Source organism: Phaenicophaeus curvirostris, unplaced genomic scaffold, assembly GCF_032191515.1.
Source record: "Phaenicophaeus curvirostris isolate KB17595 unplaced genomic scaffold, BPBGC_Pcur_1.0 scaffold_46, whole genome shotgun sequence".
Lineage (NCBI taxonomy): Eukaryota > Metazoa > Chordata > Aves > Cuculiformes > Cuculidae > Phaenicophaeus > Phaenicophaeus curvirostris.
In genome coordinates this window covers 965845-990343 of record NW_027206669.1, presented here as the reverse complement: position 1 = coordinate 990343, position 24499 = coordinate 965845, and the positions used below count along the sequence as shown (strand labels likewise).

At 37.4% G+C, this 24499-nt stretch overlaps 1 protein-coding gene across 1 annotated transcript in view; it reads left to right on the top strand.

Annotated features, from left to right (window-relative positions):
• Positions 1–24499, top strand: part of LOC138733920 (cilia- and flagella-associated protein 43-like) — a 203275-nt gene that overhangs the window by 38132 nt on the left and 140644 nt on the right.

Sequence of the window (24499 nt, the reverse complement as noted above, 5' to 3'; positions counted from 1 at the left end):
TATACGCTTTTCAAAAAAATCTCCAAAACATTTCTGACTTCATTACATGTTTTACAAGCCTTGAATATATTTTACAATATATTTTCTAGGTATTTTTTCTTGGAATCAAACATTTATTAAAATAATTCCAAGCTACCTAGCTTTATTGAAGTGCTGTATATGCAGAAATAATATTGAGTTTTGTTTAAAAGTGACGCAAATTTTTCACTGCTAAATGTTGCAAAAGTAAGCCTTTAACTACTTCAGCCTAGTTTTAATATGAGACCTCATAGTCTTTTAGAATTTCATAATCAAGTTGAGAAAACAAAGGTGCCTATGCCTATTTTCTCTCTCTCTTGAGGGATGAAGTGTTTGCAATAAACAGAAATTAGCTAAATCTAAATGTAAATTATATTACAAAGCTGGAAATAATATCCTTTCTTTCAACAACAGAACATACTGTACAATTATTTAGGAACAGTCATGGCCCAACTTGCCAAATTTTGCTTCAAATTAATTATTGTAAAAGAATTTAAAAAGCTCCAATTCTGTCAGCTCTGAATGCTCAAAATACTTATTATAGAAATACAGTAATTAACTTTCCAGGCCCAAGCCCATGGATTTTAATTTAAAGAAAATAAATGATAAATATCTCAAAAAAAATGCTAGCGAGTAATCTAACAGTTTAGCCATTGGCATGGCAATTCAATGGCAGGGATAGAAATTGCATTTAGCTAACCTGGTCCAGCTTAGCCCACACCAATCAACCACCAGATCATTGAGAGTCCCCTTTTGAGAACACATGTGTTTTTACAGTGCCAAAGAAAATTAAGGGAGAAATTTTATCTTCACTAGAGTTTTTTATTCCAGCTGACTACCAATTCCCTGCAGTTAGTTTACACAGTAGCATTATGTTTGTTTTAACACTCACTAGTTGTATCAGGAGGAAAACATGCTGTTCAGAACTTCTCACACGCAGATTAGAGTGTTCAAACTCATACTAATGGACCATTACTTAACCTGATTTAAACTCAACTATTTTCTTTGAGTTTTATGGTAATTGAAGACTAGACCGCATCAGAGAGAAACCGCTTATGCATCCCTGTATATTGGCAAGCCATTATTCTAAATGGGAAAATGGCCTTCGAATGAGATGAACTCTCACACAAAACACATTTGGTTAGAACTTAAATGTATTTTGGTAATTAAAAAATAGGAGTTATCTATGAAAATACACTGGGAAATCAAAATCTTTTTGTAGACCCCCTTTGGATGGATTTCATGGAGATTCACAACATACCACGTATTCCTTTAATTCTCCTGAACTAACAAGTGACTTGGATGACACAGCCGAAAATCCTGTGAACAATGTCAAGCAGCAGTCACCTTCATAAGGTTCCTTTTTATGGCCAGCACTTTATGTGTAATGACTGAGTCATTTACTTGTCTGTTGTAGTCTTAAACATTGGCCCTCCTCTGTGGTGCCAGGTTCAATGGTAGGGAGAGGTGCAGGAGTAAGCAGTGCACCCTCCCCTTCTCTGCTTCACCTGCCAGTGGGCTCACTGTTCTTGGCAGGCTACTACAGAGTGGGGAGGAGGTGCAGCAGAGGTGCTGCCTCCCCACCCCACCTGCCCCTGACTGCTCAGGAGCACCCAGACCTTCCCAAAGGAGCTTCTGTGCTGACACCAAGACCACCCCTCAGATGCTAATGAGTCAATGGACTTGCCCAATAAACAGAACTTGCAAGAAGACACGGTGTGCATGCCCACCACCCCAGTATAACCAGTCTGGAGAAGTGACCACGTGTTCCTGAAGAATTGCTGCTGAGGAATCATAGAATCATAAAATGGTTTGAGTTGGAAGGGACCTTAAGGATCATCTAATTCCAACCTCCCTGCCATGGGCACAGACACCTCCCACTAGATCAGGCTACCCAAGGCCCCATCCAACCTGGCCTTGAACACCGCCAGGGATGGGGCATCTACAGCTTCCCTGGAAAACCTGTGCCAGTGCCTCACCACTCTCATGGTGAAGAAATTCCTCCTTATATCTAGTCTACATCTGCCCCTCTCCAATTTATAGCCATTGCCCCTAGTTCTGTCACTAGACACCTTTATAAGAAGTCCCTCTCCAGCTTTCTTGCAGGCCCCCTTCAGGTACTGGAAGGTAGCTGTAAGGTCTCCTCAGGGCCTTCTCTTCTCCAGGCTGAACAACTCCAATTCTCTCAAACTGTCCTCATATGGGAGGTTCTTCAGCCCTCTCATGATCTTTGTAGTCCACCTCCGGACACGTTCCGACAGTTCCATATCCCTCTTATGTTGAGGATTCCAGAACTGGACACAATACTCCAGGTGGGTCTCACAAGAGAGGAATAGAGGGACAGAATCACCTTGCTCAACCTGCTGGCCACAACTACCAGACCATGTGTCTCTGAAGGAATTTCCATGCCCCATTAGAGTGGTGACCCCCTCTTTTTATTTTCCCCACATCCTACTTACATTTTTTCTCTCTCTTTCTTACTTACTTTACCGTACCTACTTTTTTCATTCCTGGCACTGTGGTGCGTGTCAGATCAAATCACTGTTGTGTTTTGCAACCTTGGCCCTGTTCAAAGTTTCAGATTGTGATCTGACCAGATTGAGATCTGTTTTTGCAACTTTGGGATGCCGGGGCTCAGAGTGCCCCTGAGTATCTGGTTTGTTATTTCGGCTGTCCAAAATAAACACTGCATTTGATTTCACCCTGAGAGATTTGTTGGTCTCTGAGTTGCCATGCTGATATCAAACAACCCTCCCTCTTCAACTGTGAAGGTCGAAGAAGGGCCTGAACACTAGCACTATTTCAGGAGTGTGTCCTGGCAGTGTGAATTACAAGTTCTCTCATTCTTGATATAAAGCTGGCAGTTCAGGTCTTTCCTGTTGCTTTGGGGAGTAAAATAGGAGCAGAAAAAGAAAACAGAAATAATTTATAACATCTTTGAACATGTAATGTGTGAATTTGTAATCTGCACTAGCATCCAAGTGAGAATGAATTGATAGAGCATTACTAGCAACTTTAATTGCTCCAACAGAAAAAAGAAATCATCATTCTGTCTCGTAAACCATTGTCTCTGAAGCAGTCAGATGTAGTCTTTATGAAACTACTTGTATTCCTGGGGGAAAAAAAAAGTATCATTACTCTGGTCTGCCTTTCTGCTAAAAAATACAGAGACCATTTCTGAAACAATTCCTTAATAATGTTTATCAATGAAGTCTAAGGTTAGAGATGTTTGAATAATTTCCATAAATGACTCCAAAATATTTCTAGTGCAATAAGGAATCCAGAGCTGAGGGAAGGAAGCACTGCAAGGAATGAAAAGATATGCCCATTTTCTATAATTGCATTGTTTGCCTTTAATAGGAAGACTTACACTGAAAATGCCATGAGAACACAAAAGTTTTCTTACTTTTGCAACAAGCAGAACATTGTAGGTGAATAAAATGTGCTAGAAGCCTCAAGTGGAACATCCACTGCCCTAGCTGCATCCCGTAAGTGAAACAATAAGTTTTAACATGGATCAGGTTTTTGAGCTTACAGAACTTCCTCTTTGGTGCAGACAAGATACTTCTGCAGAACGATCACCTGTTCTATAACTACATGTCTGTCCCATAATCCCACCAATTTTAATATACATTGGGTCAACACTGAAACTTACAATTTGCTGTTTAATTTCTCTCATTCTGTAACCATCTTGAGAATCTCTGAATCTAGTGTCCTGTATTTAGCATCCATAAAAGTCTCAGTCTTCAGGAGACATTGGACTCAGCTTTCCCAGACTAACCTAATGAAATCGACAGTTTCAAGGTCAAGATTCCAAGCAATCTTAATGCTGCTTTAAGAAAGGTTAAGTACTAGAACTGAGATTTGCGGAATCCAGCAAGCTGCAAGTGAACTCAGCAATGAGAACTGGAAATGCATATGACTAACACTCTCTCTGTCAGGGAGAATTTAATAACGGTGTGGAAGAAAACGTTGACCTCAATTCAAGATTCCCAACTATGGACTATATCCTTTTTGTTCAGGCATACAAATTTATAATCTTACACCAAAAGGGGGGGGAGAAGGATGTCTTGACTGCTTTGTATGACATAATTCAGCACTTGGAGAACTTATATGGAAGAAATCTGTTTCAAAATTGCCCTCCTCTTATACTTGCAGAAAGTAGTTATATTTAAGTATTTCAACCCATATCACTGACTTGGCACATTCAAGGTTTTGGGAGTTGCAAATCTCTCTCAGTCTTAGTTATATCACAGTTTATTTGAACATCATTCAGAACAGGGACTGTGACCGACACCTCCTTTATGCAAGGTATTTAATGATTACTCAGCTCAATATTTAATATTTTTTTTTTTCCAAAAAGAAAACAGATTAAAGCACGTGTCCTGTAGACAAGCTCTGGAAACATCCTGTAGGTAACCAAGAGGACCTCTTGTCAATGGGAGAGAATGTTCAGTTAATAGCATTAAGCTGTGACTGTTCACATACTTATCAATAAAACTTTAAGTACCTTAAAGAATTTGACCATTTCTAGAGCATTGAGAAGTACTCTTGGACTTTAATTTCTAAAGCAGAGTGTGGATACCAAATTCCACTTGTGGATCTTGCCATTTGCCATTCGTTTTGTCCCCCAGTGGCTAAACTCACAACAAAGTATCAATTATATTATGAAATCATTAAAAACTCTTATCTTTAAAAGTTTAGAAAGAAAATAAACACTAATAGATTGGGTTCTCTTTGTCCTTTATATGTATGATCATGTTACAGATATTCTTTTAGAAGAAAAAAGATACAGAAACTTTACAAGGAAAGCACTTTCTCAAAACAGATGTGAACGTAGTAGTGATCTGCTAGATAAACATTTATACATTTTGATTTTGTAACATACAATGCAGTTTGCATTCAAAGTTTATATAAATCATGGTCTCAATAAAATGACTATATGTTATAAATCAAATCCCCTGATACTTCCCTCCAGAAAACCTTGTTTTTCCTTAGGTTTCAAGCCAGAGAATCAGACATCTTGGTTCTAGATTAAGATGTCAAACCGTTGTTCTCCAAGTCAGTAACTGCCTCTCAGAAAGACCTTAATCTAGATGTGGGATCTGGACACTGCGATTAACTGCCTTTCAAGTATTAGCTGCATCCTCTCTTGTTATAGATACAAACATCACTCTTCAAGACAGAGGACACCTATGCTTTCAGTTAAAACCAGGATGTGGGTTTACTGTGCAGATAAAGCCATGGTCCTCTTGCAATTCTTATGCAGAATTCCTCCCTGAAACCTAATTACAGCTTTTTCTCAGGTATAGTGACAGAAAGATCCAGTCACGAGTTACCTCATGAAATTCATGGCATTTTTTTATTTTTGAAAAAAATATTGAGTAGAAAAAAAACTACTTGGCTTGCAGTTTGCACAACATGGCAGTTTTTTCTGTCCAAAACTGAAGATACAATGTCATGTTTTTATGGAGAGACATTTTATTTTCATAAACTTCAGTAAACACTAACTGCATAAATCCCTCATAAGCAAAAATAAAATAAGCTTATCTTCCAGCTTATAGGAGAGAAGCTTAATATCCACTTCTTTCAGATAAGTAGTTTTGGAGCTGCACTGAGTAAACATTTCAAAAGCAATTAAAAAAAGTAATCCTTGATTTTTGATAAAGAAGAATTTCAACCTCCAGTGACCTGTGAGCATATTAAAATACTATTACATGTTCAAGATGGAGTTTTAATGGAAAAGACTGATGTATAACTACATACAACATATCTAAAAAACAAGTAAAAGGTTATTAAACAGTGAGGCTGGGCATTTACTTTACACTTGCTTTAAAGAGTTCTTCATCTGCATGGAGATGAAACTTGTCATTTTTGTCAGCTGCAGTGGAAGCAGCTTAGCTTTCTTTTGCAAGCAAAAAACAGTCCTGAAAATGGTCAAGACATACATGGAAATCAAGAAATCCACATGAAAACAATGTCTGGATCCATACAATCCAGTGGTAACAAGTCCTAATTTCTAAGTAAAACATAATTATAGCCAAGAAAACTGTGACATTGGGACTAAAGATTTAATGAACAAACTCTGTGTCTGAAAAGGTTAACCACCATTGTAGCTTTAGATGAGGAAGAATATAAGTTTTGTGACACAGTCCTTAATTGTATCGTAAGTGGCAAAAATAAGTAAAAAGAAATAGGCAAATGCATTTTTTTTTCAATTGTATGCATCATATTTGAGGTCACTGAGAGAGCGGAAAATTATTCTATAAGATGTAAGATGAACTAACACAGAGACACTGTTATTCAGCAGAGAAAGAGAAGATGATGCAGAAACTTATGCTGTGCTTGGTTGAGCCTGAATAATTTGAATGTTCTTATATAAATAGAATAAAGCTATCCTCAGCATTTTAGAGCACACATAGCATTATCTGGTTAAGAAAAATATATAAAGCTGATTGATAAAACTTTGTTTAACTGGGAACAAGAACATTTTTCACTATTGTTCCCTTGTTTAGCCTCTGATTCCAATACTTTAACTCATGTTTTCTTTTTATCTTTGCTCCCTAAATGATTCTGGCTCTTCATAGGTACGGTACAGTTTAACCATTTAAAAACAACAAAACCCCCAACCCTAAACAAACAAACAAGTACACCAAAAAAAATATCCAAAACAAACAAAATCTTCTTGCTCTCCAGTATCTCTCTCTTGCTGAAGAATAAGATGAAATTGAATGCATGTTTTTATAGTTTGGGTTTTTTTTTCCTGAATGGGATCCTGTAGTAAGAAGTATTAGCTGTAGGTTTTGACAGTGGTGAATTACTGTGTTAGAAGAGATCAGGGCCCCATGCCAGATACAGCCAGCTTCAGGTGTCTCCAACAGTCCCATCATGGGACACAGCTGAGCATTTCAGCCAAGTGTGTGGTGCCTCTGGGAAAGGGCAAACCACCAGGATGGAGGGAATGAGAAGACATCAAGGCCAGAGGAGTAGGAGGGGTTCAATGACAGAGCTGGTAACATCCCTGAAGGGACTGCAGCCTATGGAGGACACATGCTGGCGCAGTTACTTAGAATCATAGAATCATAGAATAACCAGGTTGGAAGAGACCCACTGGATCATCGAGTCCAACCATTCCTATCGAACACTAAACCATGCCCCTTAGCACCTTGTCCACCCATGCCTTAAACACCTCCAGGGAAGGTGACTCAACCACCTCCCTGGGCAGCCTCTGCCAGTGCCCAATGACCCTTTCTGTGAAAAATTTTTTCGAATGTCCAGCCTAAACCTCCCCTGGCGGAGCTTGAGGCCATTCCCTCTTGTCCTGTCACTTGGGAAAAGAGACCAGCACCCTCCTCTCTACAACCTCCTTTCAGGTAGTTGTAGAGAGCAATGAGGTCTCCCCTCAGCCTCCTCTTCTCCAGGCTAAACAACCCCCAGCTCTCTCAGCCGCTCCGAAGAGAGCGGGGCCCATGGAAGACTCACACCTGAGTGGAGGAAATGAGTAAGAAGAAAGGAGCAGTAGAAGAAAAGAGTGAAAAAAAAAGGAGTGGCAGAAAGAAACTGCTACATGCTGAAACCAACCTCCTGCACAGCACTGAAGGGGCTAAGTGTAACCTGTAGTAATAACAAGGGGATAGAGAGCAGGAAGTGGGGAGATGTATTCCGTAATTGTTTAAATACTTGTCTTTGTTTCTGAATACCTTAATCAATATTTAAATGTTTATGCTAATTGGCAATAAATTAAGTTAAATTCCCCAAGTTGCATCTGTTTTGCCTGTGACACTAACTAGTGAGCGTTATCCCTGTACTTATTTTGATCTATGTTTTTTTTCACTAATAGTCTTCATATTTTCTTCCCCATCCTGTGATGGGTAGGATTGAGTGACTGGGTGGGTGTTCGGCTGCTAGCCAGGGCCAAACCAACAAACAAGGTAAATGTAGAGGATTTAATTATAGACTTTTGAGGACTGACTGTCCTATTGTGCAATAGTTTCTGTCAGTGTAAAGTGAACACAAAAAGAATTCTGAGGGATATGAGACTTTGAAAGGATAGGAACTTCAAAGACTACATTATGATAGATGTTATGAAAAAAGACAATAATAAAGAAATCAGTTTGTTGCTGCAAGTATTATGTAGCCTCTCTTAAGCTGGTTCAGTTGTGAGATAGATAAATACAAAAATAACAAGGCAGGCATCTGAATCCTCAAAAAGTATTGTTTCTGTAAAAATGTAGATTTATGCAAAATGAAACAGGGTTTTATTCAGTGGAAAAATAAAAAAAAAAAGCTAAAAAAGAAGTGAATAGTCCTCACAAAGGTCTAAATCTGATACATTAAGGTATGTTGCACTCTGTTGCTGGTTCCCACGAAGATAGTTCGTGCTAGCAACTGCTCTGGTCCATATGATATATATACTTATGAACAAAACTAATCTTGTGTTTACATGAGAATTATCTGGACGTCTTAATATTCTGTATTTTCAAACATATGCTTTCTCTCTGGAAAACAGCAACTCCCCACCTTGCCCCCCACTGCTTCTGTAGACATTTTATAGTAAGACCCGGAATTGTCTTAGAATGGAATTCCACAAAATCACAATAGCTTTAAACAGATCAGAGGCCACTACATACACTTACCCTAGCAGTACTTCAAGGGATAAAGCAATGATGTACTTGTACTTGGTAATTTTTTTTATGACACATAAATGTAAAATAAAAATCAAACGTTTTGTATTCCAATATACAATCACACACATTTAAAATAGTAGATGCAAACATTAACATTCCAGGTATGAGTTTTCATCAGAAATGTCTGCAGCTGACAAAGAAGTAAAATATCTTTGCTAAGAAAACCAAAATGTGGCTCCACCATGAAAGCTCAGTATAAAATACTTCAAAATAATGAATATGAATAAAGTCCTAAATTATTTGTTATTAAAAATTTACTTGCTTCTAAACTTATTAAAATCTTACTAGAAGGTGTAAATCTGTCGTATTTTATGATGTGAGCTGCTAAACACCTTGCTCATGCTAAACTGTGCCACATTATCTGAGTACTCATCACAAAATCCCTTCTAAGGTGGCACAAGAATAATGAAACTTTTTTTGTACAAAAGAATAAAACCAATAGAACAGTAAAATAGATCCATAATCATTTACACATTTCCTCTGATTACCTCAAGAAGTTTGATGATCTCCAGAGAACACTTCTGACAAGATAGGAATGTGTATCTGCAATTAAAACTTTGCAATATGCAGAGGCTGGGAATATAAACCTTAGTTACAAGACACAGCTCTCATGCAGAATTTAATTCCTTGTAACCCATCAAAATCTGAGGTAGGCGGTAAACCGATGGTGAATTGTAAGATCAAGACTGATTACAAAAATATAATTATAAAACTGAAACAGAAACAAGAATGCCCCCGAGCTTTGAGTAAACAGACCAAGAAAAAAGCACATGACATATTTTCTGGAAAGGTGCTATAATACTTCCTTGGTGTTATTTCACGTCTCCCTGTAACATATAGAGTCAAAAATGAGGAAGAATTAGCTTGACTTCTAGCTCTGCTAAACTCTCAAGAACTATTTTGGGCATATAGATTGCAAGAGACAGTGTATGAATTCTTTTAACAAGAGAGAGTGTATGAATTAAAAATTAACAACGTATTGCTATGTTCTTAAAACTAACTCAAATTAGCAGCACTATAGCTGTCTTAGAGTCTAATGTTTCCTGGTTACTTATCTGTTTCAAACACTGTTAAGAAAAAAGAGTCGTAATATTTTCATTACATTTCTTGACGGTTTTAAAATGTTGTTCTGTGAAAATAGTATTTCTCAAGACAGAAAGAGAGAAGAGGCTCTCCCACCGGCAAGAAAGATATATTACAAATATGCATATATGGACAAAAAGGGGAGAGAAGAGAACGGGAAAAGAAAATAGACTTAATTTTTCCCCGTTTTACATTTTTTTTAGAAGTAAAGTAGTGGTTATTATTACCTGAAACTAGAGAACAGACAAAAACATTTGAGAAACTCCATTTTAAACCATCTTCCAAGAATCCATGAAAGATATAAGTCTTTCAGGTCATCCCTTTGGCCTCAAGATTGAATAATGGCAAGCAAACTAAACTTTGACTTGTGCTGTTTAGCATTTTGATTTTTGGAGTTGGAAAAAAATGCTATTTTTCAGGCAAGCTATTAAGTATATTTATCTTATTTTAATGAAATTCTTATTCCAATGTGTCTTCATTTTTTCCTCATCAGTTATCGCAAATGTCAAACACTAATGATTGAGTTCAAGATTTAAATGAACACATATTCTTTATGTGCCTGTGCTGAGAGTGGGAACTATCATATATCTATTGAAAAGTGGTAGACTGAGAGACTAATCTTAGGTAGGATATCTCTTACCACTAGACAATGGTAGATTCCTAGTTTACACACTCAGTTAAGTGTCTAAGGTTAGATGGAATAAGCTTGGGCCTTAACACAAACATCTTTTCTTTGTGTGAATAAAGACTATATTCAGAAAAACAAGAAGCAGAAAGTTTCACTGATTACACTAAATAACACTATATATCAGCAGTCAGGGATTTGAAAATCAAACCTTGGTATTCCTATTACAGATAAACTATAAGGACTTCAATACCTTTAAATAAAATAACAGGTAATGTTACTTTTATTACTGGTCTACAGATCTGCAGTCACAGTTCACACAGCTCAACAGATACATTTCATCTTGAATTTATCCTTTAGCTGAGAAACCACCCACAGTTGAAAGTAACACCAGATAAGACTTGGAGAGAAAAATGTTTGAGCACTGCTATGTTCTGTATTTATAGCTCCTGTAAATGAAATGAGACAAAGAAGAACACTATTTACTTATTCACTGAACAGGTTTATTGTGGTCTCCAGTATCAACACTAGCAATAGGAAAATTAAGAAAGAGTACGCTTCACACTTGCTCGACAGAGAACAGTTTGCACAGTACTGAGTTCCTGATCTCCCAAAAGCACCAGGCTAAACTATAGCACTTGGAATAAGGCCAAATCAGACTGCCACCCATACAGTTCAGTCCTACCATGACCAGCCATTGTTTTGAAATTAGCATCCGTGACCAAGAACTTTGGTTGTGACAGGTAAATGGGAATAAAACAGAAAATATCTTTTTTCCTTCTTTTTAGAAATAACAGTTTAGAATGGGGATGGGTAAAATCTGTGCTTATTATCTTCCAAGACAGATGAAAAATCATAGCTTTGTCAGTCCAATACCTTTTAATGACTTATAAGGTCATATAGCTGGTCTCTTCTCAGTATAGATTATGTTATTGTGGAAGAATCAACTTGAAATATATTATTTTATTATTATATTATAACAGAGCAAATAGGTTATGTTATTGTGGAATGATCAACTCAGGATATATAATAACATAATGGTGGTTGCACTCTTACATATCTATGTAAGAATGTAACTTAGAGGATTCAGTAATAGGAATGGAGAAAATTCTGCATATGCTTCACGTGATTGATGTTCAGTTTGTTTTTTCAAGGTAAATAGAAGCAAAGAAACAGAACAATCTACTCTTGAAATATGCATGAATGCTTCTCTGTGATGAAGACAACTATGGTATAAAGTATCTAGCAAAAATGAGTAGTTTAGAAGCAGTTTGAGATATGTACTTTAGATGGATTGCAATTATAATTTTAGGGAATGAAAAAAAAAAGCAAGCAGTTTCCAAGGTGAAGGCCAGAGAATATTAACATTTTATCAGTTTTCAAGAGTCATGAGAATAACAAAACTTAAACCAACAACCTCCCTCCAAATCCTCAGGATTCTTGGAAGTTTGACTGTAATATTTGGCCCTTTCTTTATGTGAATTATTTGAGTTTGAAAACTTAAAGTCACATTATGGTTGGACTCAATGATCTGGTGGGTCTCTTCCAACCTGGTTATTCTATGATTCTATGATTAGCAACTCCATGCCAGAAAAAAAAAACAAAACACAAAAAAAACCCATTAGATTAGTTGGAGGTTTTTCAATAGTCCTACAGTATTTGTTAGACAGGTTACAAAGTTGAATAGAAACTTATTCAGTTCAAAAGATCATAGTCTTGCTCTTATCGGGAAGAGCAGAGTGCAAGTGAACAGCATAGTAATTTCTTCCTGCTAGACAAAGCAGAGGGGTTTTTCTTCATTCAAGAGTTTTATTTTTTTAATTGACTTAATCTTATGTACTAAATTTATATGTCCCCCTGTTCCTATCCTCTTTGCTGAAGTTAAGACTGCTCTCTGTTACTCTGATTTAGCTACTTCAATATGCCATTTTAGTTGACTTGTGTGATTGAACATTTTTTTAATGTGCATTTCCACTGTGTTGCAGCCTTAGTCACCTAAGGATTATTTAGTGTCTACACTGCTTCAAAACATGTTCTGATAAATCCCACAGAATTTCTGAGGAAGGTGTCAGCCTCCTTCAGACACACAAAGGAGCACCAAGGCATGACAGCAGATGGTGAACCCAATAACTGAATCAGACACAAGTGCACCCAGCCAGCTGTCCCAAGGGTGCCTCCAGTCTTGTGCAATCTTGGAATGTATCCCATAATGGGTCTCAGGCCCCTAGGCAGTAACCCCTGTCAGTCTGAAAGGTGATCCAGAAGACCATCTCCCAGGGACTTCTTATGGGTGTCCATGAAACCTATGGGACTGGACCCATAGACTGGGAGGAACCAAACATGGAAAAAGAGAGGAATCAAGGTGTAGCAAACATGGGAAAGGAAGAGATAAAGTTTAAAATGCATTGTTCACATGTAAACAGTGGCTGGTCAGGCCATGCCTTGCACCAGATCTGCACGGTTTGTCCTGTCTTCCCATTAAACTACATTTCCAATTTCTTTCCTGTGTGAGTGCACTCTGTTCAGTGTGCATGTGTGTATGGGGGTCTGCATGCCAGTAATAGAATCAGGTCTGGAGCTTAGTCTGTCTGTCTATGGTGCCAGCAACTAGAGAGGCCAATGAGCTTGCATTTTGCGTTGGTGTGTACCAGTGTGTGATTGCTGGTGAAAATCAAGCTGGACTAGCTGGGAAGTAGCATAAGAGATTTGGGATCCAAGAATCTGAGCCACCATAAGTTTGGGACAGACACTGTAGGCACCAGGGGTCGAGCAAGGTGGCTACTGAAGAGGCCAGGAGTTCTGATCAGCTGTTAAGGAGACTGCGGATACTGAGGACCAGCTACTGGTAAGGCCATAGGTCTGGTCCAGCTACTGGATATACCTACTGAGGACTAAGTTTTTTGACTGGGGAAAGACCTTACAGTGTTTAAGAGTTAGCAGCAGAAGCAGGAAGGGAGTGGATTCTTCTGTACTCCATTAATAAAATACTTCTTTGTCATCTTATGGCTACATCACTATGGATGAAGATTATCTGCTTCACTCCACCACAAAGATGGTGGTGAGATCATATTAAAGCACGGTGTGCAATAAAGACAGAATTCCTCTTAATCTCCATGGTGGCTGTTCTCTGACATGAGAACAACAATTTTATTTTCTTAGTTGAAAAGCTATTATTACTTAACAGTTCTATTAAAAAAGCACCCACAGGCCCTGATTTAGGTTTGGAGACTGTGACAGGCATTGCCTTCAGAGAGAGACAAATTTAGTTCTGGCCTTGATAGACTCTGGTCAACTGACAGGCTGAGAGATGAAGAAAGCTGGTCCAATAATTACTTAACACCTTTGCAAACAACCTATTTTTGCCTTTAAGCACACAGGAGCAAACAATTGTCTCTAGGTATGATGAAACTCAAAGTGTTCACATAATGTAAATATTTGTGTGTTTATATTTATAATGTGTTTGTTTCTGTGTTGGTTGCATTATAAAGGCATGTGAAAAAGAGGACCTGATTATGTTTCATTAAATACTAGTCTATTTTCACTTAAGGATTCTAACATTTATTTTTTATAATATAGCTTACAATTTGCAAATGTAACAAATATATTTCTTTCTGAAGTCAGTCAACATATTTGATGATGAAATATCTGCCATTATGTTTTCCAAATTTGCACACTAATGTGCTATCATTTACTGTAAAAATGACACTTAAAATTAAATACTGTAGTCATTTTACCATTGATGCTTAGGGATGTCAGAAAAAGGAACCAAAGAGCATGAGAGAAAAAAAGACAAAAGAGCGTGAGAGAAAAAGTGCTTTGTGGTGAATAGTGTGAACCAGCAGCATGACGCACAGATGGGTGGGAAGCTTGTGCAGGTTCTGAGAAGTACTCCGAAGACCACAGAATGGGGAAAGTGACATATGACTTTGCTTATGCAGGTGAACAGGCAGAGCTTGCAGCATGTGAAAACATCTTCTGAGATAGCTAAGAAATCCCATTAACAATCTCTCAGCTGCAGGCCTGTGAAAAGATGAGGTACAATAAACACTGATAGAAAACATCAGGAAAATGAATTCAGAGGAAAAAAAATAGTCTAGAGTGGGAAGTCAGATGACCTATTTAGTTGACAGTGCTTTAGCCTGCTCTTTTAAATAAATGGAACAGAATTCATCATTGTTCTACCTCCTTGTTCGTCTTATGAACCCTGAATATATTAGAGCTCTCTGACTTGCTCCTGAATGTTTACATTAGGACATGAAGTCTGATAATTCATGCCAAAAACGACTAATTTTTGTTTTAACTCATGGAATATCATTTGCTTTATCAATGCTGTGATGAAAAAAGCTCTTCACTACCTAAAGTAAATGGCTTAAGCTTGATCATGGTATAATTAACCCCTAAATGTATACAGGTATAAGTTTGTCATAGAGAGCTATGCAGCAATTATGACATCTACACCAGTTGTCTAAACTGTATAATAATTCTCTACTTTTGTTCCTTTTTGGAAAATGCCTGTTCATGCAAATCAAATTATTCTATTAAAACTCATCAGTTTTAAGAAAAAAAAAATCATTGGAATATGTTTCTTTGCTCCACAGTAAACATCTCATATACGTCCTTTTTCACATTAAGCAGGTAAGACAAACAAAAGACCCAAGCATATGACTTTCCACTAAGTATCTTGGAAGAGGGGCGTAAAAAGGATATCTTATGTACCAGTTAAGTTCTACATGTTTGCCTTTCACACTTCAGAAGTTTTCTTTATCACCATGATGCAGAACAAGAATATTTTCGAAATATGAAAGTTTCATGGGTGGGAAAATGAGTATTCATTCACTTCCAAATCAACTGCATATTGAAATTTGCTACAAGGGGAAGGTAGCTTTCTACAGCATGTTTTCAGTCCTGAAACCATGTCCATCAACATCACAGCAACCATTCATCCTTGTCATGGAAACACCTTGCGGAAATTATATGGAGAAGAAAGATGCAAGAATAGATATATTCAGGCATGATCCACATTTAGAATTTAAACTGAGGAAAATAATAATCTGCTCTGATACAGAAGAGCAAGAACATTTAGTATTACTGATCAGGAAATGAAAATTTCTAAAGATTTTCTTTGATCTTAGTGAGATGTTGCATGAAGAGTGGATATTCAAAAATAATATAGCTACCTCAAGAATAAAAAGATGGACACATTCTGTAACTGTTGAGTATTTTTGTGGTATGAAATAGATATCACAGAACCCAACAGACACATACCTAATCTCCATCCTTCTCTCCTTGCTTGCCTGCTTGCTTCCTTCCTCACTGTCTTTTTGATTCCTAATGCTGTTAAATAAGGCATATGTTGTTTGAACGATATACTTTTACCCCTACTGCATTTTTCATTGAATTTCAACAGGAACAGCTTGTTTTCATCTTTATGTTCCCATGGGACATGAAATATCTTCTTAGCTTCCTTTTACTGAAGTAATAAGAACTGTTTGGTGAAAATGAGGTGAAAAAAGTAATGCTAATATTTTCCTGATTATAAATGGTTTTCCCAGTGACCCAACATAATAAAATAACAGCTTAAGCTAGGAGAAAGCTGTTTACTATTCATCTTCAAGTGTTAGGAGTGTACCTCTTTCTAAGAAACACAAACATTAATTTACATCACACAGATTTAATTCTTAATAAGTAGAATTTGTCCTGAAATAATTTGGTAATTCAGTTCTAAGATTCCTAGAATTTTTGGGGAGTGAGTTGGCAGGGAGGAGTGTGGGTGTTGTCCATATACATCTTCATATATATTTGGTGGGGCTTTTTTTAAGAAATAAACATATCTACATGACTTAAATATAAATAATGTTGTTCAATGAGATTTAGTAAGGAGAGTTAACTTGCTTTTGATTCCAATGAAGAAAAAATTAGTGAAAAACTAGTACTTGGAAAAAACAATGGGTCACTAGGTCATTTTTATTTTTAAGGAGAGGATGAAAATCAAATCAGAACCTGAAATATTTGATGAATATTTATTCTTTACCCCCCAAAAATTGAAATTTATTTGCTTTTAAGTTCCAGCCCTTTTCCATTTTTCCCTTTCTTTTTACCACTATATGAATCTGAAAAGCATAGGATTTTATGTTTATTTTAATCTTGATTTTTAGCTGAATTATTTCAGATATTTCAGATATTTAGTTTACTGTAGAGTTTCACTAACATTAGCTTGTTACATGGATGCAAGATGTCCATCTGTTCTTAAAATGGCTTTTCTGCCAGAGAAAACATATTACTGAATGACATCTTTGGTACCATATCCAAACAATGAAAGAAAGGAAAAGGGATACATTCCAGTCTTGGTTGTCTGGTGTACATTTCAAAACACGTTGGTATTATTAGATAAATGGAATTATTTCATATATTACATGACGTAGCTGAAACTTCATTTTTGTTCAAACCAAAAACTGACATGTAAAACAGAATTTACAGGCTAATATGTAATTAAAAATGGATTGAATCTGTGAGCAGAAAAGAATGTTTTTACTTTAAACCTTTTCTTGGTACAAGATCTAAGACAACTCATTTGTTTCACACTATGACAGGGAAAAACTAAAGATGATATATACAATGGTATGATTCAAATGAAAGAATGTAATACAAATACTTGTTTTGAATAACACCTACAGAATATAGAAGACACTGGCAAATTTATATAGTTCATTGCTGCAATGATCTAAGTGCCAGAATTTTAAAGAAATTATCCTGATTATTTTTCACTTGAAACATGCAATAAGAGATGCACCAGCCAATTCTATAGAAATATTTCAGCATGTCCTTGACACTTTTGTGAATAAGACAGACTTTGTATAGGGAAAGTTTCATAATCTCAGTGCTGAAAAAAGAAAAATATTTTCATGTGTAATGTCCTTTTTTGACTAAAAAACATGTTTAACTGTTCAGTGTTTAACAGAACACTAGATGGGAAAGCTAAGAGAATCTGGGGGGCTTGAAAGTACATTTTAATGGAGGTTATGAAACAGTCCCATTGTGGAACATTATGCAGGCATCAGTCTGTAAATTGTCAGGGGGGTTGTGACATTTCTCCAAGACCCACAACAAGAGCCTAATGGCTGCCCTTCAAGAAGGGATAGCCAGAACACAAGGAAGCACAACCTTAGAAAAGGAAATGCTTTGATGAAATAGATTTGTTTCCTAGTTGGAAAATTCCTAAGCTATCTATCTACTGTAAAAACTACTTTCTTACTTGAACCTGTGCATACTTGTTTGCTTCTGTTACCAGACATCCCTGAAGAAATGACTTGTAAACACAGAAAGCCTACAACATTGGATCACTAGAGAAGTTTGTAATTAAGCAGCAATGAAGCCAAAAGATGAATTTATGAGAAAGTAGGAGGATTAAAACTAATCCTTAGGTTTAAGGCAGTTGTGAAAAATTCCTGAAAAAATACAAGACAGCCTGCTGAGATCAGAGGTGCTAGTGCAGTAAGAAAGAAGTAGCACAGAATTTCTCTTTTTGTATGTTTGGCTTGTTCAGACATTTTACTAATTCTGTTTGGGACAGTGTTCATATGCTCCAAAAGTTCTGAATCAGTTACAAAATGTTTGATTAAGCTGCATTCAGTGAAGCTCCGTCAACAGTGTTGACTGTTTACTTAGTGAGGGATGCCAGATATTTAAAGGGCCTGGGGAAGGACTGTTCACAAGGGCTTGTAGTGATGGGACTAGGGGCAATGGCTATAAATTGGAGAAGGGCAGATTTAGACTAGGCATAAGGAAGAACTTGCTCACAATGAGAGTGGTGAGGCACTGGAACAGGTTGCCCAGGGAAGCTGTGGATGTCTCATCCCTGGAGGTGTTCAAGGCCAGGTTGGATGGGACCTTGGGCAGCCTGATCTAGTGGGTGGTGTCCATGCCCTTGGCAGGGGAGGTGGAATTAGGTGATCTTCAAGGCCCCTTCCAGCCCTAACTATTCTATGATTCTATGGTTCTATCCTAGGCCATAGAAGTGTTATTGTTTGAAAGAAAAGAGTATTAATCCTTTGCATAAATTTAATATAAGTAAATTTATGAGTGACTTTTGAATGGATAATTAATAAGATGGTCAGTAAAACCAGCTAAGTATTCTTAGGTAAAAAAGCTAGTTAAATTATATACTTATGAGGAGACAGTATATACCCAAAACAATGGTAACCGAACTCCTTATTTCAGAAAATGTTGGACTCAGAAAAAAAAATAATTTCTAGAAAATCTGTAACCCATAGTTCTGAAAAAAACATCACAGGCTGCTTGTGAACATAACTGTAAAATGATACTGGTTTGCTTCAATGCCATTTTAATGAGGCAAAACTTGCTGAGTCTCTGGTGGCATATTCTAAGTCAGGAACTATAGTACCACCCAAGAACAAGTGAGTGTTTCATTTCAAAACTGTGGGCACTCCATCCTTTAATACAACCTCCTCCTGGAAGTAAATACTTTGAGAAACAGATTATGCTAAACCTGCAGAGATAAACAACCTATGAGCTTTATCCAGGCAGACTGTAAACATCTTCAGTTTTAATTCATGTCAGCGGGAACTACTAGAGCTTGCTGATTTTGAGGATCAAGTTTTGAATGGAACCATCATCAAAGGAGCCACCTTTCTGTGTAGAGAGAACATAGAAATAATGTGTTTCTATCTAGCTCAATCTGTGCTGAAGATTCCAAATAATCTCCTAGAAGAATTATTAGTTTCAAATTACAACCATTTCTGAATATATAAATCAAGTTCAGGTTGTCCATAGTCTTCTTAGAAACTAGACAACAAAATAAGAAAAATCTTTATCTGTCATTGTTCCTTACAGATACAGAACTATAAGATCTCAAAGAGAATCTGTCACTAGCACTAGCTCTAGCAGACTCACTGAAACCACAGGAGAAAAAGAAAATTTAAGTCTAGACAGATAAGGGCAGGCTGACTACACTAAACGATTTTATAGTAGTGGTAAAGTGAAGAATACAAAGGATGTGCAAAAAAATGCACCAAGAAGTTAATTTATAAACAGAGAATTCTTAAAGCAATGCACTTTCTACAAAATGAGACTCGAGTTGTAACTGCTTTGACGAAATGAAAGAAAATATTCTCGTAATAGATGCTAACAACATGTATGTAATAACTTAAAAAGACATTTCACTATTTGTTGTGCATATTATATATGAAATAACCATATATATGCATGTTTTTATCAACATCATGTGCTTGTGGTAGTTTTCTTATGAGGATGGAATGAATATTAAAGGACATTTTGGTCAATTGGCTATAAATCTACGTAACAAGTAACTGAAAGGATAGAACATCTATGGAAAAAAATGAAAGCCTGCATGGGGAAAAGCTGTATGGGATAGAGTCCCTCTCTTCTACCACAGACATCTGCAGAATGCATATTTTGTTCCTCCCAGTTTACATAGCTAATACTGAGTTAACTGAAATTTCAGACCAAGATATTCTGATATTTCTTGGACTTTTCTAAACCTGCTTACAACTGTATTTCTTCATTTGAGCAGGCACATTGACATGCATATCCCTAATCATGAAGTAATACAGTACTGTCCTCAAAACTTGTTGTCAAGACAACTAATTTGTTCTTCATTGATGAATATCAGAACACAAAATGGTTATAAATTCCAAGGCAGTAACTCTGAATCTGTTTGCCAGACAGTGGGAAAACAATGTTAAATGAAGAGTCAAGCAGGATCACAGATTTTTTTTCAGTATGCAAGACATTTTTTGCTAATGATTGGCTCAACAAAAATATCCAAATATTTATTGTTTAATGACTTGCGTTTTAGAGATAAATACACTGAGCTGTTTCAAAGTGATTTCTCCCTCTCTTAAACTGCATACAATCCTCTGTTAAGTATGTTGATTTCCATTTTTATTTGCATGAAAGAAAAACAATTATTTGACATAATTACGGGCATACTGTTGACAATTTGTCATTTGATTTATCCACAGTTAATATTTTCAAGGGCAACTATTGTGGTATTTTTAGCTTCCTTGTATAACAGTAAATGGTTGGTTTTTTTCTTTTTTTTCCCCCTTTCCTTTTCCGTTCTTTTCTTTTTCTTCTTCTTCGTATGATTAATGTTTTTGAGTTCTATGCAAGAAGTTTGTCTGTGTGTCTGTGTTCATGTAACACACTAAGAAAAAAAAAGAAAAAAAAAAGGAAGCAACTGACTGTAAAACAAGCTATATTCAAATTTAATTTAGCAGTGGAAATTGTAATTGGTTTGAACAGTTGAAACACTTCCAAGCTTTTACTCATAAAAGCTCAAATGAAAATGGAAGACCTGCAATTCAAGCTACAGAATTGTCTGCTATGGCATAGCTTCTATGACTGCAAAAAAGAAGCATCTGCTCTGGTTCCCTGAATTCATTTTAAATACGAGAAATAAAATGTTTCAACTACCTAAATGGTATATAGCATATTTTCAGTGTGCTTTTATGTCCTTTTTATCAAAACTCTAACCTTAGGCAACATTATCACTGATATAATAATTCACAGATTTTGTCTGAATTGGTTACCAATCTCTTCAGGAACTAATACAATCATTACTTCAAAGAAAAGTTTTGGTATCTTTGGATTTCTGCTACAATGCTATTTTCAGTATAGGTAATGAAAAATTCTCAAGGATAGCTGTGCTGTAGGTAATATTTTATCACTGATAACTGTTGAAGCATTACAAATTTCCATGAAAATATAAATTCTGATCCTGAAAGGTGATACACACCCTCAAGTGCTAGTACATTAAATAGGAGTCAAAAGCTTGATATACCTCATAGAAGATGCTTGGAATATCCACTCAAGCTAGAAATTAAAATTTAAAATTCATTCAAAACTTAATATGGGAGTATACCAACAGAAGTAATTTTCTCTAACTACAAGCTTTGCAAGCAAAACAGTCAGGGTTTTATTAAATCATAGAATCATAGAATAGTTAGGGTTGGAAGGGACCTTAAAGATCATCTAGTTGCAACCCTTCTGCCATGGCCAGGGACACCTCCCATGAGATCAGGCTGCTCAAGGACCCATCCAGAAGCATCCACAGCTTCCCTGGATAACCTGTTCCAGTGCCTCACCACTCTCATAGTGAAGAAATTCTTCCTAATGTCTAGTCTAAATCTGCCCCTCTCCAATTTATACCCACTGTCCCTAGTCATATCAATACAAGCCTTTGTGAACAGTCCCTCCCCAGCTTTCGCATAAGCCCCCTTCAGGTGCCGGAAGCTTGCTATAAGATATCCTCAGGTCCTTCTCTTCTCCAGGCTGAACAACTCCAACTCTCTCAACCTGTTCTTGTAAGGGAGATTCTCCAGCCCTCATACTGCCTTTGTAGCCCTCCTCTGGACACGTTCCAACAGCTCCATATCCTTCTTATGTTGAGGATTCCAGAAATGGACACAGTACTCCAGGTGAGGTCTCACAAGAAAAGAGCAGAGGGGCAGAATCCCTTCCCTCGACCTGCTGGCCATGCTTCTTTTGATGAGCCCAGGATGTGGTTGGCCTTCTGGGCTTTTCAAATGTCACAGAGAGTGGCTTGGCAACCACATCAGCCAATTCCCTCAGGACTCTGGGACGTGTCTCATCAGGTCCCATAGACTTATATATGTTCAGGTTCCGCAGGTGGTCACAAACCTGACCCTCCTTTACAATGTAAGGGTGTTTACTCCTCTGGTCACCATCTTCTTGTGCCATGACCCGGGAGGAGTAAGGAGAGTGGTTGTCAATGAAGACTGAGGTAAAAGAGTTGTTAAGTACCTCAGCCTTCTCCTTGTGTCTTGTTATGAGGGCATCATCTTCATCCATCAGCGGGTGTACATTCTCTTTAACCTTCCTCTTCTGACTGACATACCTGTAGAAGACCTTCTTGTTGATCTTCACTTCCTTTGCCAAGTTCAGCTCCAGCTGCACCTTGGCCTCCCTAACCTCATCCCTACACAACTGGCAAGCGTCCCTATACACTTCCCAGGTTACCTCTCCCTGCTTGCACTGCCGGGGCAGTCGCCTCTTTTTCTTTAGTTTGACCAGCCAGTCTTGACTCATCCATGCTGGTGTCTTCCCATTCCTGACTGATTTTCCATATCTGGGGACTGAGTGCTCTTGTGCCACATGGAAAGCATCCTTAAATATTTCCCAGCTCTGTTACACAACCTTGTCCCCACGGACCATATCCCAGGGGGTCCCACTGACTAAATCCTTGAAGAGCTGGAAGTCTACTTTCCTGAAATTTATGGTCCTGACTATGCTCCTTGCCTGTCCTATATCCCTCCGGACCCTGAACTCCACCAGTGCCTGATCACTGCAGCCCAGGCTGCCTCCAATCGTCATGTCACTGATGAGTTCACTTGTGTTAGTGACCACCAGGTCCAATATCGCATCCCCTCAGGTGGGGTTCTCTATCATCTGGATTAAGAAATTATCTTCAATGCACTCCAGGAGTCTTCTGGATTGCCTACAGCTTGCTGTGCTACTTCTCCAGCATATTTTAGGATGGTTGAAGTTCCCCAGTAGGATGAGAGCTTGCGAACGTGAAGCCTCCTATAGCTGGAGGAAGAAGGCTTCATCAGTTGGCTCTCCTTGATTGGGTGGCCTGCAGTACACAACAACCACAAATTTCCCATTGATTCCTTGGTCTTTTATTCTGACCCACACGCTTTCAACCTGTTTATGGCTACACTTCAATGACAGCTTTATTGATTTCCTGACATACAGGGCAACATTTCTATACCTTCTTCTCAGTCTGTCCCTTCTGAACAGCCTGCAGCCATCGACAGCCACATTCCAGTCATGGGATTTGTCCCACCACAATTTTGTGATGGCAACTAGATTATAGCTTTCTAGTAGCACAGTAGCTTCCAGCTCCTCCTGCTTGTTAACCAGGCTTCGTGCATTTGTATAGAGACGCTTTAGCTGGGCTGCCAGTCACATCACCTTCGTAGTGGACCTTTTATTAAAGTGTTTTAGAGAAGTTTCCTCCCTGAAACCTACTACCTCATGAGTCTCCCACTCATCTCCACAGGACTTTAGCCAACGGTACCATGACGATTTTCAAGCACTAGATATTTCCTATAAGCACAACAAAAAAGCCACACATTTAAAATTCTGAAAGAATCCACGAAAGCAGGTTAATCATGTCCTGATTTTTCCTTCTTACAGAGTAAGATATTATTTTGTATTTTTAAGTCCTGCACTATAATGTATTAGATATGGTTATTGCCGTATTAAGGATTACATATGTATATCATTAAAATAAACTATTTTTACACCACTGTGTGGTGCAGGAAAAGTGGACAAAATTAAAGCCCCTCATTCCTTCTAAAAAACTCCTTCTCTAACTTTCCACTTAATGTGAACTAAAAGAATTATTTGTCTAAAAGGTCAATTTATTTTCTCATTCTTTTCAAGTGCAAATTTGGACTGCACCCATACAAAATTTAACAAAATTAAATTATTAAGCCGTGAGTCTCTATGTATGTAAGCAAGTAGCTTCATTTAAACCACTCCTGAATTTGTAGGCTGAGTTTGAGTCATTTGCTCTTATTAGTATTTCCTGCACAAAGTAGAAAACATCACTTAATTAGAAATGATTTTTTTAGGATTTAAGTGCCACTCTTCTGCTGTTCAGTGGAGAAAGATTTTCCAGCTTTTTCTCATTCACTGCTTATGTACCTGCCTGTTTCCTCAGACCCAGACCATCCATAGCACATTTTTTCTAAGTGTACTTGAGCATGACAGAGCAGACTGGGGAGGCATAGTTTGCACTTCTTGTACCTATTCCTCCAAAGACAGTCATTGTCTATGTGCAACATCCGACTTATGAGTCTGAGAAGTTGGAAGAGATTCTGAAAAGTCTGGGTTGTAAGTTTTTAGCTAAATTGGAGCGATTTGCCTTCTTCTGATGTACCTCGCCTTTTCACTCAGGAAATTGCTAAATTATCATTTCTGTCACACAAAGTAGTACTTCTGAGGAGGAAATTCTTACACTTCTAATGAACCAGATGGCTCCAAATGATACAGCTCTTAAAAAAGGATGTCTAAG